Raw genomic sequence first — 16,704 nt, 5'->3', positions numbered from 1 at the left:
TTTCGACCCCTGTGACGTCATCTTTGACCTGACCTGAAAATGACCTTTGTAAAAATTGTAGATCTTGACCGTGCGTATCCGATGCCGTTTACCGCTTGTCGCTATCTTGCTTCGTTCTCGAGATCTCAGGGGGGGGGGCGGTCATCCGCCCCCCGCCCCCCCCCCCCGTCGGTACTAAGTTGGCGCAGACCCCCGTCGGTGCGCGGGTTAAGTTGTGGGATGCATGTTTTATGGCCAGTTTTCATTCCCAACTCAATGGTATTGGTTATAAGACCATCAGGTACGGTTTAGGTCACTTTCTGGTGGAGGTCAGGTCAAAAGAGGTCAGATTTTAAAGTTGATATTTTTGCATAAAATGGGTATCGGTTCGATGCAGCTCGTCAAGGGGAGTCTAATGGTGGTCTTTGTATTGCGCTACGAGGTCTAGAATTGCTAAAAAATTGAGTTTGAAAATTTGACGTCATCAATTTTGAACAGTTTTTTCGCTATAACTTGGCCAAAAAATAGGTATTGATCTCAAAGTTGGTATGTAGATAGAAGGCGGTAGGGACTATCACATATATTCCGGTTTTTTCGAAATTCAAAAAACTTTTTGGATTTGTCGGCTATTATATTCAAAAAATATATTTTTTGATTTTTGGGGTCAAAATCCAAAAAATTCGATAAACAGAAATAGCAGTTTTGTAGCCCTCTTAATTCCACACCTTTTATGTTCAAAACATTTTTCTGTATCTCTAAAGCTGTAGGCCTGACAGCTCTTCCCGCGAAACCTTTTTTTGGGTCGAAAATGGCAAAAATGACGTCACTCTGACGTCATTAGCGGCCAACCTTTCATAGCCTTTGGAAAAATTGTTGGTCACCATGTGCGCTAGCTACTCCCGGGAGGGTAGGGGAGAGTGGGGCAAAGCGGCCACCCGGGGCAAAGCGGCCACCCATCGTTTTAGCCCTTCATAGCTGGGGTCAGTTCCAATTTATGGTTTCCAATTATACTTCTCTCCACGGTCGTTCAAATGAGCCAGACCGGGGTTTCAGGCCCATCACCATTGTTCTGTGAAACACGGAAAAGCATTTCTTGCCAGGTTACCAAAATAGGTACCAACTATGTTTACAATTTTTAAATGTTATGTTATTCCATAACCGTTTGGAATTTTTATAAGCAATCTTGTCCATGCATTGCATGGTTATCGTACATGTATTCTACCAATTTTAATGTTTTTTACCCCACTAATAGCTAAGCTGGAATATTTTTGTCTCGGACGGTATTCGCGGGGCAAAGTGGCCGGGGCAAAGTGGCCACCCCCCAATTGGCCATAAGTTGCTTCCATCTTGATAAAAAACATTATTTATATTCAAATGTGTCGTCATGCATTCATCTTGGCCACTTCTCAGTTGCACGAGTTACCAAATAATGCAAATAAATGTTTATTTTCATGAAAATCCTTTTTTTGTTTACATACAGGTTGAAGATGATAAAGTAACCATCCATCCTCGCTTAACCTTGTCACCATCAAATACCCTAGTCGTACACGAGGCAATTATTTTGTTTCTCATATCAGGGCCTCGTCTAACATGTTAACTGGGGGGGCAATTGCCTCCCCAGTCGAGCGGATTGCCCCCCCAGTGACCAGCATTTGCCCCCCCAGTCAAAACGTGAACTTCTAACCAAATTATCTTCCCTGCAATACGTTTTTGTGAGGAGTCTTACATGGATTTAACGAGAAACAATAATTTGTTCAATAGGTAACTGTTCATGGCTACGGGAAATGCCAGAGTTTTGTGATTTTCAGAGCTGCAAGAGCGCCAAGAAGTAAATTGTCAGTTGGCAGCTGGCCAGTGACCCAACTCGTGTTTGCCCCCCCCCCACTCAATCAAACGCCCAACACGGATAAGTATGTTTGTCACTGTTTGGTGGGGCAATGTAAGGGGGTAACACACTAATGTTAACCCTCGCATGTGTGCGGTGTTTGCCAGCGTCTAACGTGTAGGGGAGGGGTCGGTTGGACCCCCCTGCCGTTTGCCCCTGATTGAACTAGAGCTTCGCGGAAAAAAAACGAGCGTATTGCCCGTGACGAGAGGAAGCCGATACTACCCAATTTTAAGGTCCTGGGTCATTGGCTGACCTTCCAGGTCAGGTCAATGACCCAAAGGTCGGGAAAATCGGGACCTGCTAGAACTCCATATAGTGAAACTGTTATGTTTTTTTCGGGTTGGCGATCACATATTTCATGTTAGTTTTGATCACAAATGATGTCTTCATGCATTTAGGCCAGGCTGGGTCAGGTCAGGTTAGGTCAACAAGTAGGCGTCCTGCCGGCTATCAATAGTAGCTATCAACTACAACTGACGGCGTCGGCGTCGTAACATGTTACGAAGGCACTAAATGTTCATAATACTTCATAAATGTCACTTCATAAATGTTCAAATGGATGCTAAATTCGAAATCAGCCCCAAAAACTACCCAAGAAACATGTAAAACTCGAAAAAGTGAACCGAGTTCATCAAAGGTCAATGACCTTGACCTAACCTTCACGTGACCTTGACACCCACTGTAATGCATGGGAAGAACATCATTTCACATGTTTGGACGTTAACAATCACAAAAAGACTGGAAACGCGCGGACAATGTGAGCTGACATGCGCTGAATCGCGATTCCGGCCAAACATGGTCTCGAGAAATAGGTCACAGGTCAAAAGTCATTTGGGTCAGGGTCATGATTTTTTTTTTAGAACGGGTGTAAAATTGATCAACTCGAGGGTACTGAAAGTTTGGTCGCGATCGACCGCTTTTTGCGCGAGTTATTCGCGAAAACCCATGGGAGTCCATCCGATCCCCACTCCCCTCCCCTACACACACGGCTCAGATTGCCTTTTTTTTTGTTTTGTTTTTTGTTAAAAAAAATAATGGTCTCAGGGCTGTGACGAAAAACAAGTGGCCTAAATCCGGTGAGAAAACAGGATTTGGGGGTACCCTAGGTTTGGCTCCTTCAGTCTCTGACCCCCCAGTGAAAATTCCTTAGACGAGGCCCTGTCTCATATCGGGACTCGAGAAGACGCCGGTGGCCGCTTTGCCCCAGGGTATGGGGCAAAGTGGCCAATATGCATAGGTTCAAAGTTTTGTCAATATCCTTCATATGTGAACGCCTTTGGAAATAAAAGCCTGGAAGGTCAACCCTCACCGGACCTATTGCTTTTCTACATACGCGCCGGCCGAGGGGAGGGGGGTGAGCGGGTACGACCCCCCTCGCCGTTTCGCCCCTGGTGGAGCTAGCGCGTGGCAGAAAAAAGAGCGTGTGTGCCGTTACGAGGCGCAGAGATTGGTACCCGATTTTAAGGTCCTAGGTCAACCGGTGACCTCTGAGGTCAGGTCAAGTGCCCCAAGGTACGGTTCAGTTTTTGGCGAATAACTTCGCAAAAAAACGGTCGCAGAGCCACGATTTTGGCAGCATCGTGTTCGCCTCGCTCAGGCGCGTCGAATGATATACTTTTTATTTGGGTCAGGTCAACTTAGGGTGTTGTCCTCAGGTCACGGTCAGTTCAGCGCCCCCAGGTCACGAAGTTGGTCGAAAGAGGTCATGTCGCATATCATTCGATTCGGCAGGTCTTCCTGAGTTCATTGGTGGCTTTCCTGGCTCGCTAGCTCAATTTGATCGGGAGTGATTGACGAAAAACTAAAATGGCCTTGATGACGTTGTAAATGACGTCACGCAAGGTCAACATTGCAAAAGTGACGCATGTAACCTTGCAAGGAGTACGTCAAATCACGATTCTGTGTGCTTGAGATAGTTGGAGATCGTTCCCGGCGCCAGAATAGCAGTTTTCATTTTTCCCCATTGACTTTTAATGGGGAAGTCACGAAAATGACCTGACCTCATATGACCTTTAGGAAAAATCCGAGATATACAAGTTGTGAGACTCGTTATGGATACTAGATCCTGCAAGTTTCATTTCCCTGTGAGTTTCCTCTGGGAGGGCGTTGTGAAGTTGCGACATCTGAAGACGGTGCAGAGGTTCACTTATAACGTCATAGGTCAGTGACCTGACCTGACTCGAAAATGCCGTTGGCGTCTAAAGATCTGGCTTGAATCAAAGGTTAGGTATGCTAAGTTTCAGCTTTCCATCGCCAGTGTGATAGGAGCTATCGCGGAAAAAAACCCTAGGGGGGGGGGCGGCACCCGCCGTCCCCCCATCGGCCGGCGAGGGTTAATTGAGTACCTTATTGCTTCGTTTGTGTATGTGCATGTAGAACATTTACCTCTTGAATGATACACCATAAACTGCGTTTGAATTTCAGTTATTTTTGGGTAGATATATTATTTATGCTAGCGGCTGCAAAACGCCAACAGTAGGTGCGATGAAAGAGACACCTCAGTGAGCTGGTCATAAGGTCGCCTGAGACAGTGTCCCTTACGATCCGAGATATAGCTACCTGCAAGTTGAGAAGATGCTTCTTCCTGCAAGTTTCATTTCTCTGCAAAAGATAACTTCGCACTGATGGCCTTCGGATTTTTTTTTTACCAAGTAGGGGCTTCCTTACAACGTGACCGTCATTAGAAAGGTAAATAGTATTCACTTAAAGCAGTGCTAAATGACAGACATACTGATAGATAAATGACCGACATCAGATATCGCGCTACAAACAATCACTGTAGAATTCACAAAACGCACTGATACCTGGCTCCGAAGACATCCATATACCTACCATTTTACATGCTAAAATGCTTTACAATCCAGAAGTGGCTATATTGCGATGCATTGTTGCTAATTGGGGCAAATAGATGAGGAAAATGTTTAAAACATTCCTTTTGCAGTGGGGCTATATATTGCGCTAGGCAACCTTGCTTGCAAACGCTTAACCCTATTAGTGGCAGGGGGGTTGTTTTTATCCACCCCTCAGGTTTTTCGAAAATATCTCCGAAACCGCTGAAGCTACGATGCTGAAATTTTCTGACTTTTCCTAAAACTAAATTGGGCACATTCCCTGAAAATTTCAAGTTCATAACTTTACCAGGGGCGGCTCCAGAGCACTGGGAATTGGGTGGTCCTATTCGTGAAGCGAGTCATTTGGGCGAAGATCACGATGCTGCACCAGTTTTACGAACAGTGAATGAAAGGTATCATGTGATAACATATACCATGTTATTGTGCATCCTCTTTTGACACGTTTTTGCTATAATAGGCGGATCCAGGCGTCCAAAAAGGGGGGGCCAGGAGCCTGCCACTAATAGGGTTAAGTATTGTTTGTTTTTGAAACGGTTCTTCGTCTAAACCTATTATCCGAAGGCCACGTTACTGACACTCATACGAAAACGGAACATTAAATGCATTTTCTATGCAAACGAAACTCATAATCAGGTGACAACCAAAGTATAGCGTCTTACCATACCCGTAATATAAACACCCCGTTTCGAAATGTCTTGGAAAAGCTCATTCACGCTCGAATGCAGCATACCAGTGCTTTATGCATTATTTTGTTTAATGGTTGAAAGATATGGTCTTTAAAATAGTATATGGCATAGTGCGTTATATAGGCTGTGAGTTTTGCACCGATGAACTTGTGACCATGGTTTGTACCTATGTATGTATGCATAACACTCCAATGATGTACAGTCTGCTTTTCTTTTTGCTCTATCTTAGATCAAAAGTTATAAGCGAAAAACATTTGACCTATTTTAGCGAAATTTTTACATTTATATCCCCCCAAAAACTCCCTAAATATTGGCCTAGAGCAACCAAATTTGCACAGGCGTGAGAACTCCAAGGGGCCCACCTACCTACCAAATTTGGTGTTTCTAGGTGCCATAGGAGCCAAATGCCCTGCCAGGGCGAGGGTTAAAAGTACCGCGCAAAGTGACGGTGGATCCATCAACCCTGACCGAGGAAGGGCCTGCTATAATTTGAAAGTCACCGAACCAATTGACCTGGGGAATGGACGAGGATATCCATTGTTTCGGTGACTAGCAGTCCTTCCTCGGTCAGGCTTGATGGATCCACTGTTACTTTGCGCGGTACTTTTAAGCCATACTGTGCAATGACGTAAGCTTTAAAACCTACCACGTGGAGGCTTGAGATCGTAAATAAATAAATATAGATAAATACCTAATAGTATATGGTCAAATAACTAGTCTAGCGGGGGCATTCCACGTCAAATCGAACAAAAATCGGCTGTTTTGCACCTTACCATCAGCGATTTCATTATAAATTTGTGAGCGAGTTCCTGTGTGGCCCTGGACATTACATTGATGTTTTTTGCACATTCTGACCACAGGTCTTCTAAATATTGGGCATCAAATTTTTACAAAATGTTGCATCTTTATATTTTTGAACGACCATAACTTTGGTTGTACTTGTTTGATTTGAATGAAATAAACCTTACTGTTTAGGTAATTTCTTAAGCATTTGTTTAGAATTGCACCTACTTAAATATATGACCTTGAAATTTGCTTAACTCTGTTCTTAAGCACAAATATTGAAATAGCAAAAAACACGTCACCTTCGATTTGGCTCATTTTCATATATTTTATTGCCTACCATATTCTTAACAACCTGTGAAAAAATTAGAGTGGGCCATTCATAAGTTTTGAAGAAAATTGCACATATGCAAACGCATGTTAGCACGCGCAGTGGAGGGGGAAGAGCGAATTTCGCCCACCCATCCTGTTTTTCGCCAATATCTCATAAGATTAATGCGAAATTAATTATGGATACCTGTCAAGAATTGAATTGGACATCTCATCGTGCAAGCAACAAGAAAATCGGTTCACAACTGTTCTAGTAATAGCGGTGTAAAGTGAACATCCTGTCGCCGCAGCGACGCGGCGACTCGGCAGCCGGCGCCGACCGCTACGCGCCGCCTGAATTGTAGACTGTGCCGGGACGGAACAGAACGGTTCCGTCTTTACATCGCGCTCCCTACCGCTGATTACGTTCGATTCGCGTCAAATTTTGTGAGAAGACTAAGAAATGTACAGGCAATCTTATGGTGAAAGAATTTTGAAAATCGGTTGGTCAACAATTGAAATATGAACGTGTAAACACAAAATTGTGATTGCTGCGTTTCCCGCATCGGCCGAGCCCGCCTCAGCCGGCGACATGTTACTCAATTAGCAGGTCTCTAACTGCAATATTTATTATTGGATTAACTAGAAATTCCCCATACATACTAAAAAATGTATGTTCTTTCGTATAGTGAAGATCAAAAGACGTGAAGATATCGTTGCGTGATAATGTTTTCGTTGAATTTACTTCATGATGCATTTCCACACGGCTCAAAATTCACCGCAAAATACCGTTTGCCTGAGACACTTTTACTATGGAACGTGAATGCTTGACTACGATGACTACGCATTTCCATTCTCGCAGAGTTTGGGATATCACTAATCAGCAATCATTCATTTCAGAAAGTGTACACAAGCAAGCATGTCTTGACTCTGTCTTTCAAGGTCACGCGCGGTTGCGTGATGTTGATGCATGAAAACGGCGTTTGCCGCGAAAGTTATGAATGGCCCACTCCAATTTTTTCACAGATGGTTAGGAACATTGTGACGGACATAATATGTAAAAATTACCCAAATCGAAGGTGACGTGTTTTTTGCTATTTAAATTTTTTTGTTTTAATTCAAGGTCAAATGCATTTCAAGGTCACTTCAATTTAATTTTATAATTAAAAATCAAAGCCTTATCAATTGCCTATAAGACCCTGTTGATATCATTTTGATACCAGAAAAGGAACCAGAGTTATAGCCATTTAAAAAACTGATGTGTGGCATTTTTCGCTATATTCGATGACCTATATATCAGCGATACGTTATCAAATTTCGAAAATATTATACGTAACTCAGTTTTGAACCATGCCCAGTCTGCCTACAAATTTTCAGAAAAATCGAAGGGGATGACGGATTTCGGTGTTTGATTTGACGTGGAATGCCCCAGCGGTGACACTCACACACTTCCCCTCGCCAGTATTGGTGTTTTGACAGCCGCAAACGTATAAGGGCGGGGGAAGTCCGTTGGACCCCCTTGCCGTCTCACCCCTGATCGAGCTAGAGCTTCGCGAAACAACGAGCGTGTTTCCCGTGACAAGAGGAAGCCGATGATACCCAATTTTAAGGTCCTAGGTCATTGGTTGACCCTCCAAGCCAGGTCAATGGCCCAAAAGTCGGGAAAATCGAGACCAGTTAGGTCGTAAAGTGTGGCTGCTACGGGGTTATTCGGGGTTCTGATCACGAATATCATGTTAGTTTTTATCACAGATGATGTCTTCATGCTTTTAGGCCAGGTCGGGTCAGGTCAGTTCAGGTCAACCAGTAGTGGTTTTGCCGGGTATTCGTAGTAGGTGTCAACCGCCTCTGACAGCTTCGTAACATGTTACAATGGCACCAAAACTACTTCGTAAATGCTCATTTGGTTGCTAAATTCGAATTAAGCTAAAAAAACTAGCCTAGAAACATGTAAAAGTAAACCGAGCTCATTTAAGGTCAGTGACCTGTCCTGAGCTTCAAGTGAACTTGACACCCACCCTAACGCATAGGAGCAATACCATATCACATGTTTGAACCCTTGAAACCACGAAAAGAGTGCAAACGCGCGGCTAAGAGGAGACGACATACGCCGAATCGCGATTCCGGCCAAACATGGTCTCGAAAAGTAGGTCACAGGTCAAAGGTCATTTGCGTCAGGGTCATGAAATTGTTAGGGTAGGTGTAAAATTGATGAACGCGAGGGTAATGAAAGTTCCGTCGCGATCAGCGGGTTTTTACGCGAGTTATTTGCGAAAACCGAGAGGGGGCTGTTCGACCCCCCCCCCCACCTATACCGGCGAGGGCTAAGGGGGAGGGGCGTTTCTCACGGTTCTTCCTACCTAAGATCATTGTTAAGATCTGAAATGAGAAATCATAAAACATGGCTCACAGCAGGGCTGAAGCGTGAAATACGCAAGCATGGCTACTCAAGCTTGATCAGCTCAACGATTAAAAAAGCAGTTCAGGCTCTCCGCCGATGATGACAGCCTGGTCGGGTAGTTCGCTCCGCGACAGGGTCCGTCTGCTTTGTGCGGCGCGGCACGGCGCGGCGGGGGGGGGGAAGGCGGCGATGCGTCTGAAAGGCGACGCTCGGACGTCCCGGGAATCACCTGTCACCATGCGGCGCGGCGGTCGGTCCCTCCGACCCTTCCCATTGTTACCTGACTGCGGGTGCCGGTTCCCCCGGAAGGGTCACTTTGGTATGCGAAATCTTCACTCGTTAATCGGACAGGAGGGGAGCAGTAGACATTCGATGGAGTAGGCGATTCGGGCGTAGGTCAGCCGGGCGTAGACATTCGATGGAGTAGGCGATTCGGGCGTAGGTCAGCCGGGCGTAGGTCAGCCGGGCGTAGACATTCGATGGAGTAGGCGATTCGGGCGTAGGTCAGCCGGGCGTAGGTCAGCCGGGCGTAGACATTCGATGAAGTAGGCGATTCGGGCGTAGGTCAGCCGGGCGTAGGTCAGCCGGGCGTAGACATTCGATGGAGTAGGCGATTCGGGCGTAGGTTAGCCGGGCGTAGGTCACCCGGGCGTAGACATTCGATGGAGTAGGCGATTCGGGCGTAGGTCAGCCGGGCGTAGGTCACCCGGGCGTAGACATTCGATGGAGTAGGCGATTCGGGCGTAGGTCAGCCGGGCGTAGGTCACCCGGGCGTAGACATTCGATGGAGTAGGCAATTCGGGCGTAGGTCAGCCGGGCGTAGGCCACCCGGGCGTAGGTCACCCGGGCCTGAGCCGTATTGCTGGCGCGATAGCTGTAGCAAGGGAGACGGGCGCCTCAGTGGACGCGGAGAAAAGTGAAGATTAAACCTTCAAATGTTGGTTCGGGAGCGAACGCGTTTTCTTGGAAAGGTGAGGAAAATAAACTATAGGAATCTTAAACCTGCTCCACACAAGATCACTGCAGGCTTTGAAAGGGAGAGGAAGATAAGTGATAAGTAATAGGCGTCAAACGACACTTGTATTGCAATTCCAAGAAAAAAATTTGCATGTAATTTCCTGAAAAAAGACCCATTCCTGATACAGAACTCGAGCTATGTTTTATTAGGTCGGTTTTGTCATTGAAGTCCAGTCATGTCGCATTTCTGTGTGCTGAAGCAGGCAGGTCCGGTTAAGGAACGGGCCCTGGCCCGCCCGCCCGCTCAGCAGCCGCCTCCGGTCCGCTCGGCCGCTGACGCGCGCTGCTGGGGCCGTGTCTGTCAGTCAGACCTCCAGCCATGTACGGAGATTAGCGGCTGGTGATCGGGTCCTCCAGCCGTCCAGGCACGTACCGACGTCTGACGCTCGACGCCCGGCGGTACTTCTGCGAACGAGCACCCCCGACGGAGCATCGGCCCACGCGATGGCGGCGGATCGTCGACTCACAGAGCCAGCGTCGAATTCGGCGTGATTTAAAACATAGCGCCGTGGGTGGTGCTGGTGAATAAAAATTAGCACGGCCGAGAGAATTCGTCACCGCCCACCCCCAGCTGTGATTTGGTTAGCAAAATGGGATTAGGATGGATTAGAGAATTAGGCAGGCGCCCGGTGTGACCTTTCAGTGTGGCTGGAGAGGGCAGCCGACCTCCTGACCAAACTATTAACTGAAGCAGAGAGATAGCGCCCACGCAGCCTGGACTTGACGGTCTGTGATAACCGTATCTAGACTGGTCCACAAACGTAATCCGAGGCATGCGCTAGCTGAATCTCCGTACTTTGAAAAGGAGCGTATTTGTGGTTATGTGTTCTTCATGATTATTCAGCCAGCTTATTTATTAAAAGGAAATTGAAACAGACTTTAGAAAGTGGATTTCGATTGTAATCGCCCTTCTCGCTTTTTTCGCCTCATACTTGTCTGCAGATGTGCATTCATGCATGCCCCTAAGTTTGCCAACAAGTTTCATGGATGACTTTGTTGATGTCCAGCATCCATTAGCATCGAGTGGGCTCCTTCGCAACTTTAGTGCAGAACGTGCGATCACGAGCATTATATTCAGGTGTGATATGAACCCGGTGAACATCAAGTGCCGCTTCACAGTCACGACGTAAGAGCTTCTGTACCTAGTGTTCTGTGAAATACTACGGGCACCAATGAAAACAGCATGCATCCTTGCACCAGAATGGACCCTATGCCTTACAGCTAAGAACGATCACAATGAAACGGTAACGATTCGGTAAATTATATAGGACGAATGGAGCGCGTCTCCCCCAGAACGCATCAGATTGATAAAGTAGTATTGCAGAAATGAAGGACGACCATTAAAAGCTTACAATGTAGCCAACTGAAAGGTCATATACAATGTTGTCGTAATATTTTCACCTTGATGGACCAATTTTCTGAGACAATGCATCATTGCTTACAGTTCAGTGACTTGCATGCAGCCAAGTCATGCACTAACGCACAACTTTGCAGGCTCGTAGTGGGCCAAACATAAATCAAACTGGGCTGGCCATGCAGGTCCATAATAATTCGGCAGGCGTTGTCGGTCCATGGGGCTCTGATCAATGCTTTACAGCGACACAACCCACCCGACCGCCGCACCGACCACGAAAATGTCAAACCAGCATTTTCTAAACCACTGTGCGCACATTTCTTGTCCTCACCTGGCTACCAAAAAAGAAATGGGAAATAATAAAGATTATTGAAAGGGAACGTAATTTCAGTAAGTAAAACTTCTGCCTAAACTCTGATTTTTTTATTTACAAATTAATTAATTTGCCAGAGACTATAAAATACGGCTCTGTAAATGCATTTTCAATCATTTCATCGAATAAAAACACAATGACCAAGCATACTTGCAGCCGCAACACTGCTGCTTGCAGGGTTTCGCCCACCATTACACCAATCTGAAGCACCTCCTGCTCCACGAGGCCGGCGAGATGGTCGGAGGCACCATTTCCAATCAGACCGGCCTGGCTCCCTGTGCGGCCGGCCGGCCGGCCCACCCGGGCCATCACCTCAGCCGGCGCGGTCACCGGCGGTCACGTGACCCGTCCACCGGCCGACGCCCTCGGGGCACTGCAGACGGCCGGCCGGAGCCCGAGGCGACTGTTCGGGCCCGGCCGCAAATTGGACTCGCGCCGCCGAGACGGGGGAGGGAAGGGAGGGGCGGGGGGAGAGGTAATACGACACGCAGTGAGACTAGCTAGAGGAACGGTGTCTGATCGGATGAAAGATATCCGAAAGAGCGTGGTAAGGTGCGCGGCTTCGATTTAAACAAATTGAGGATTTTGTAGTCGAATGATCGAGTGAGCCGAACTGAGAAAGGTATAATTCAATGCTCAAAAATATATAATCACTTGTGATATTATTACATCAACATTGAAATCCGTACTAAGACGGATCAATGCTGAGAGAGAGAGAGAGAGAGAGAGAGAGAGAGAGAGAGAGAGAGAGAGAGAGAGAGAGAGAGAGAGAGAGAAAGAGAGAAAGAGAGAAAGAGAGAAAGAGAGAAAGAGAGAAAGAGAGAAAGAGAGAAAGAGAGAAAGAGAGAAAGAGAGAAAGAGAGAAAGAGAGAAAGAGAGAAAGAGAGAAAGAGAGAAAGAGAGAAAGAGAGAAAGAGAGAAAGAGAGAAAGAGAGAAAGAGAGAAAGAGAGAAAGAGAGAGAGAGAGAGAAAGAGAAAGAGAAAGAGAAAGAGAAAGAGAAAGAGAAAGAGAAAGAGAAAGAGAAAGAGAAAGAGAAAGAGAAAGAGAAAGAGAAAGAGAAAGAGAAAGAGAAAGAGAAAGAGAAAGAGAGAGAGAGAGAGAGAGAGAGAGAGAGAGAGAGAGAGAGAGAGAGAGAGAGAGAGAGAGAGAGAGAGAGAGAGAGAGAGAGAGAGAGAGAGAGAGAGAGAGAGCAGGGGAAAGGGGAGTGAGAGAGAAGGAGAAAGAGGGTCTCTTCAGCGGAATCGTGGTCAGATCACACTCTTCTGGTGTTCGTGTCAGCCCAGCCGCAAACAGCCGGCGGCGTCATCGGCACCGACGGATGCCAAGGCCCTCCCGGCGACCTGTCGTTGGCATTCGGGATCAAACAAACCCTATCGGAGTCGGTGTTTGCAGGCTCAGTGGACCGACGCATTTGCGGACATCCGGTGGCTTCTTTCGGTCGGATCGGATGGTGCTCTGTCTCCTCACCAGGGGCGGATCCAGGAAAACTCCAAGGGGAGGGCCATGAATCGAAGTGGTGCCCCTACATATACCCAAAATTAAAAACTCAACGGATTTCGTCCACTTCATTTTGGTGGTGCCCCCATTTTCAGTTTTTTATTTTTATTTTTTATTTTTAGTCAGTATCTTACCTCTTAGCCACAACCACATTTACCAATTGTAAGCAAGTATATATGAATGTGCTATGTGTATATATGTTGTGGACGCTGAGTAATGAGTACTTACCAGGAACGTTATCAGGTAAGCAAATCGTTGTCAGTCCGACGAACTTGACCCTGGCGTCTAAAGGGTCTGTCCTTGACACTTCAGGCTTGTCAGGGGCACCAAAGTCCTTCCAGGGACACCACAAACCTGTCAGGGGCACCTACGGCCTTGTAGGGGCGCCACAGGCCCGCCAGGGGCACCACAGGCCTGCCAGGAAGCAGGGGCACCACAGGTCTAGCAAGTATACACGACAGGCCTGTCAGGGGCACAACGGGCCTGTTGGACCCATGAGCACCCCTAGGGGCAGGGGCACCACAGTCCTTCCAGGGGCACCGCAGGCCTGTGAGGGGCACCAGCGGCCTAGCAGGGGCACCAGTCAACACAGGCCTGCCAGGGGCACCACAGACCTGCCAGGGGCACCAGAGGCCTGTCAGGAGCACCACCGACCTCGCAGGGGTAACTTGGGCCTGTCAAGGCCCAGGGGCACCACGGGCCTGTCGAGAGGCACTTCAGGCTTTTCAGGGGCACCATAGTCCTCTCAGGGCGCAGGGGTAGCAGGGGCACCAGAGGCCTGCCAGGGGCACTACAGGCCTAGCAAGGGCACCACTGGTCTATCAGGGGCACCACGAGCCTGTCATAGCCAGGCATCTCTGGCTTGTCAAGGCCCAGGGGCACCACAGGTCTGTGAGGGGCACCAGCGACCTAGCAGGGGCACCAGTCAACACAGGTCTGCCAGGGGCGCCCCAGACCTGCCAGGGGCACCACAGACCTGCCAGGGGCACCAGAGGCCTGCCAGGGGCACCACCGGCCTCGCAGGGGCACCTTGGGCCTGTCAGGGGCACGACGGGCCTGCCTAGGGGCACTTCAGACTTTTCAGGGGCACCAGTCCTCTCCGGGCGCAGGGGCACCAGAGGCCTGCCAGGGGCACCAGCGGCCTAGCAAGGGCACCAGAGGCCTGCCAGGGCACCACAGGCCTAACAAGGGCACCACGAGCCTGTCAGGGGTACCTCAGGCTTGTCAGGGCCCAGGGACACCACAGTCCTTCCAAGGGCACCGCAAGCCTGTCAGGGGCACCAGAGGCCTGCCAGGGGCACCACAGGCCTAGCAAGGGCACCACTGGCCTGTCAGGGGCACCTCAGGCTTGTCAGGGCCCAGGGGCACCACAGTCCTTCCAGAGGAATTACAAGCCTGTCAGGGGCACCAGGGGCCTAGCAAGGGCACCACAGGCCTGCCATGGACACCACAGGGCTGCCAGGGGCACCACCGGCCTTGCAGGGGCGCCTCAGGCCTGTCAGGGGCACCACGTGCCTGCCGGGGACACTTCAGGCTTGTCAGGGGCGTTACAGTCCTGTCAGGGCCCAGGGGCACCAGGCCCGTGGTGTCCCTGCTAGGCCTGTGGTGCCCCTGGCGGTCCTGTGGTGCCCCTGTCAGGACTGTGATACCCCTGATAGGCCGGTGGTGCCCCTGGAAGGTCTTTGGGCCCCCGGGCCTCAAGGGGGGGGGCCATGACCCATGTGACCCCCCCCCCCTTGGATCCGCCCCTGCTCCTCATTCTCACATCTCTCTCTCTCTCTCTCTCTCTCTCTCTCTCTCTCTCTCTCTCTCTCTCTCTCTCTCTCTCTCTCTCTCTCTCTCTCTCTCACACATCTCTCTCTCCCTCTCCCTTTCTCTCTTTTCTTTTTACTCTCCTTCTTCCTCTCTCTGTCTCACTCATATTTGCTTCTCTTTTTCCTCTTCTTCTTACTCTCTCTCTTTCTCTCTCTCTCTCTCTCTCTCTCTCTCTCTCTCTCTCTCTCTCTCTCTCTCTCCTCTCTCTCTCTCTCTCTCTCTCTCTCTCTCTCTCTCCTTTCGCCCTCCTCTGCTTGGTGCGACCCCATCTACCCTCGACCCTAGTAGCCTGAGGGTAAATAACGCAGACAGCCCGAGGCGGTCGTACCGACGGCCAGACACGCCGAGCCCTCCCCCTCTCCCCTTCCGCCACCCCGCCCCGCATCCGTCCCCGATGATGTCCAGCAAACAAAGACTGAGTCCTACCACAAACGAACGCATAGGCGCAATCATTTACGACTCATCTTGGGGAAAGGATTAGCTAGGACGACAGTACAAAATGTCTCGATGACGATTCATGTCGTAAAATAGGATATGTTTTGGTGATTTATCGCTGACTTGATGGGTTGATTAGTTATTTCTATGTTTTTTGCACCTAGGTTTGAAGGTATGACACCATTTGAATCGTGCACTTTGAAAGAGTTTAACAAGCTTTGGATTCATTTAGATTAACCGGATAACACCAATCATTAACATATTTTACTCCATGCAATATCATATTACAATGCAATCGATTCATGGACAAGTACCACGAAATCGAATGGCCAAAGTTTCTCCACGTGTGCCAGCACTTCTGCACAAACGACTGTCCGAAACGAAATTGCGCCGGAAATAAGAGTCGCAGAATAATCAAACATCTTCCAACTCAATCCGGAGAAAGTCTGCCCTTCAGCCCGTTGAGGCTTACAAAATGAAATCGAATTCCAAAGTTCAGGCGAGGAATCTACTGGGTCACATTCGTGGGAGCATTTAGTTCAGTGCCAATTTGATATTGATTGTTATACGCTTTGAATCACTACAGATATAAGTACCTACATTCAATAGCATAAAAATGCAAGCATTTTATATCTCAGCGTTTTCCACAACTAATGCTATCGAAGCTCGTAAATAACTTAACGTTAGGAACCATTCGCTGAGAGCTGCAGCGTGTTTCCTGACGCAGATGTGCATTATTGAAACTTATCCACGTGCTGGACGAGGGTCCATGTTCCAGTCAAGAATCTCAATTTCCAACCTATCGCCTCACACTACATTAGCGGTCCCAACAGAAAAGACTCATTACTACGGCGGCAATTTGAACCCCATTTTCACTCAACTCCACGCGACACAAAGTGCCGTTCATTTTACGCTATGCTGTGGGGCAAATTGACAGAGCCACGCATCCAATCAGTTACCATTGAGTGTGCGAGGTAATTACCCGTTCCGTTGGCACCCTCCACTCACTCTCTGACGGCCGTCGACAGCCGCTTTGGTCGATGGTCACACTGATGGCGGACGTATGTCTTTTTCTCACCAGCACCCAGCGGTGATCCCCTGTGCTGGCCCCTCCACTCGCCACAATTTATCCCCATCAAAGGGCCGCGCGGCCCGGCCGGTCACGTGACTCCTGAGTGGTCATCCCCCGGGGACGGGTCGGGCCGTGGAGGGAATCCCTGTGCCAGCCGATCGATTGCCCGTCGCCGCCGGGTAAAGAGGTGGGCCATGCTCTCTTCGTGTTCGGCGTGCTGTATGAGCTTCCGATGCCCGCGC

Source organism: Amphibalanus amphitrite, unplaced genomic scaffold (genome assembly GCF_019059575.1).
Source record: "Amphibalanus amphitrite isolate SeventyFive unplaced genomic scaffold, NRLGWU_Aamphi_draft 002261F_arrow, whole genome shotgun sequence".
NCBI lineage: Eukaryota > Metazoa > Arthropoda > Thecostraca > Balanomorpha > Balanidae > Amphibalanus > Amphibalanus amphitrite.
This window is presented reverse-complemented; position numbering follows the sequence as displayed.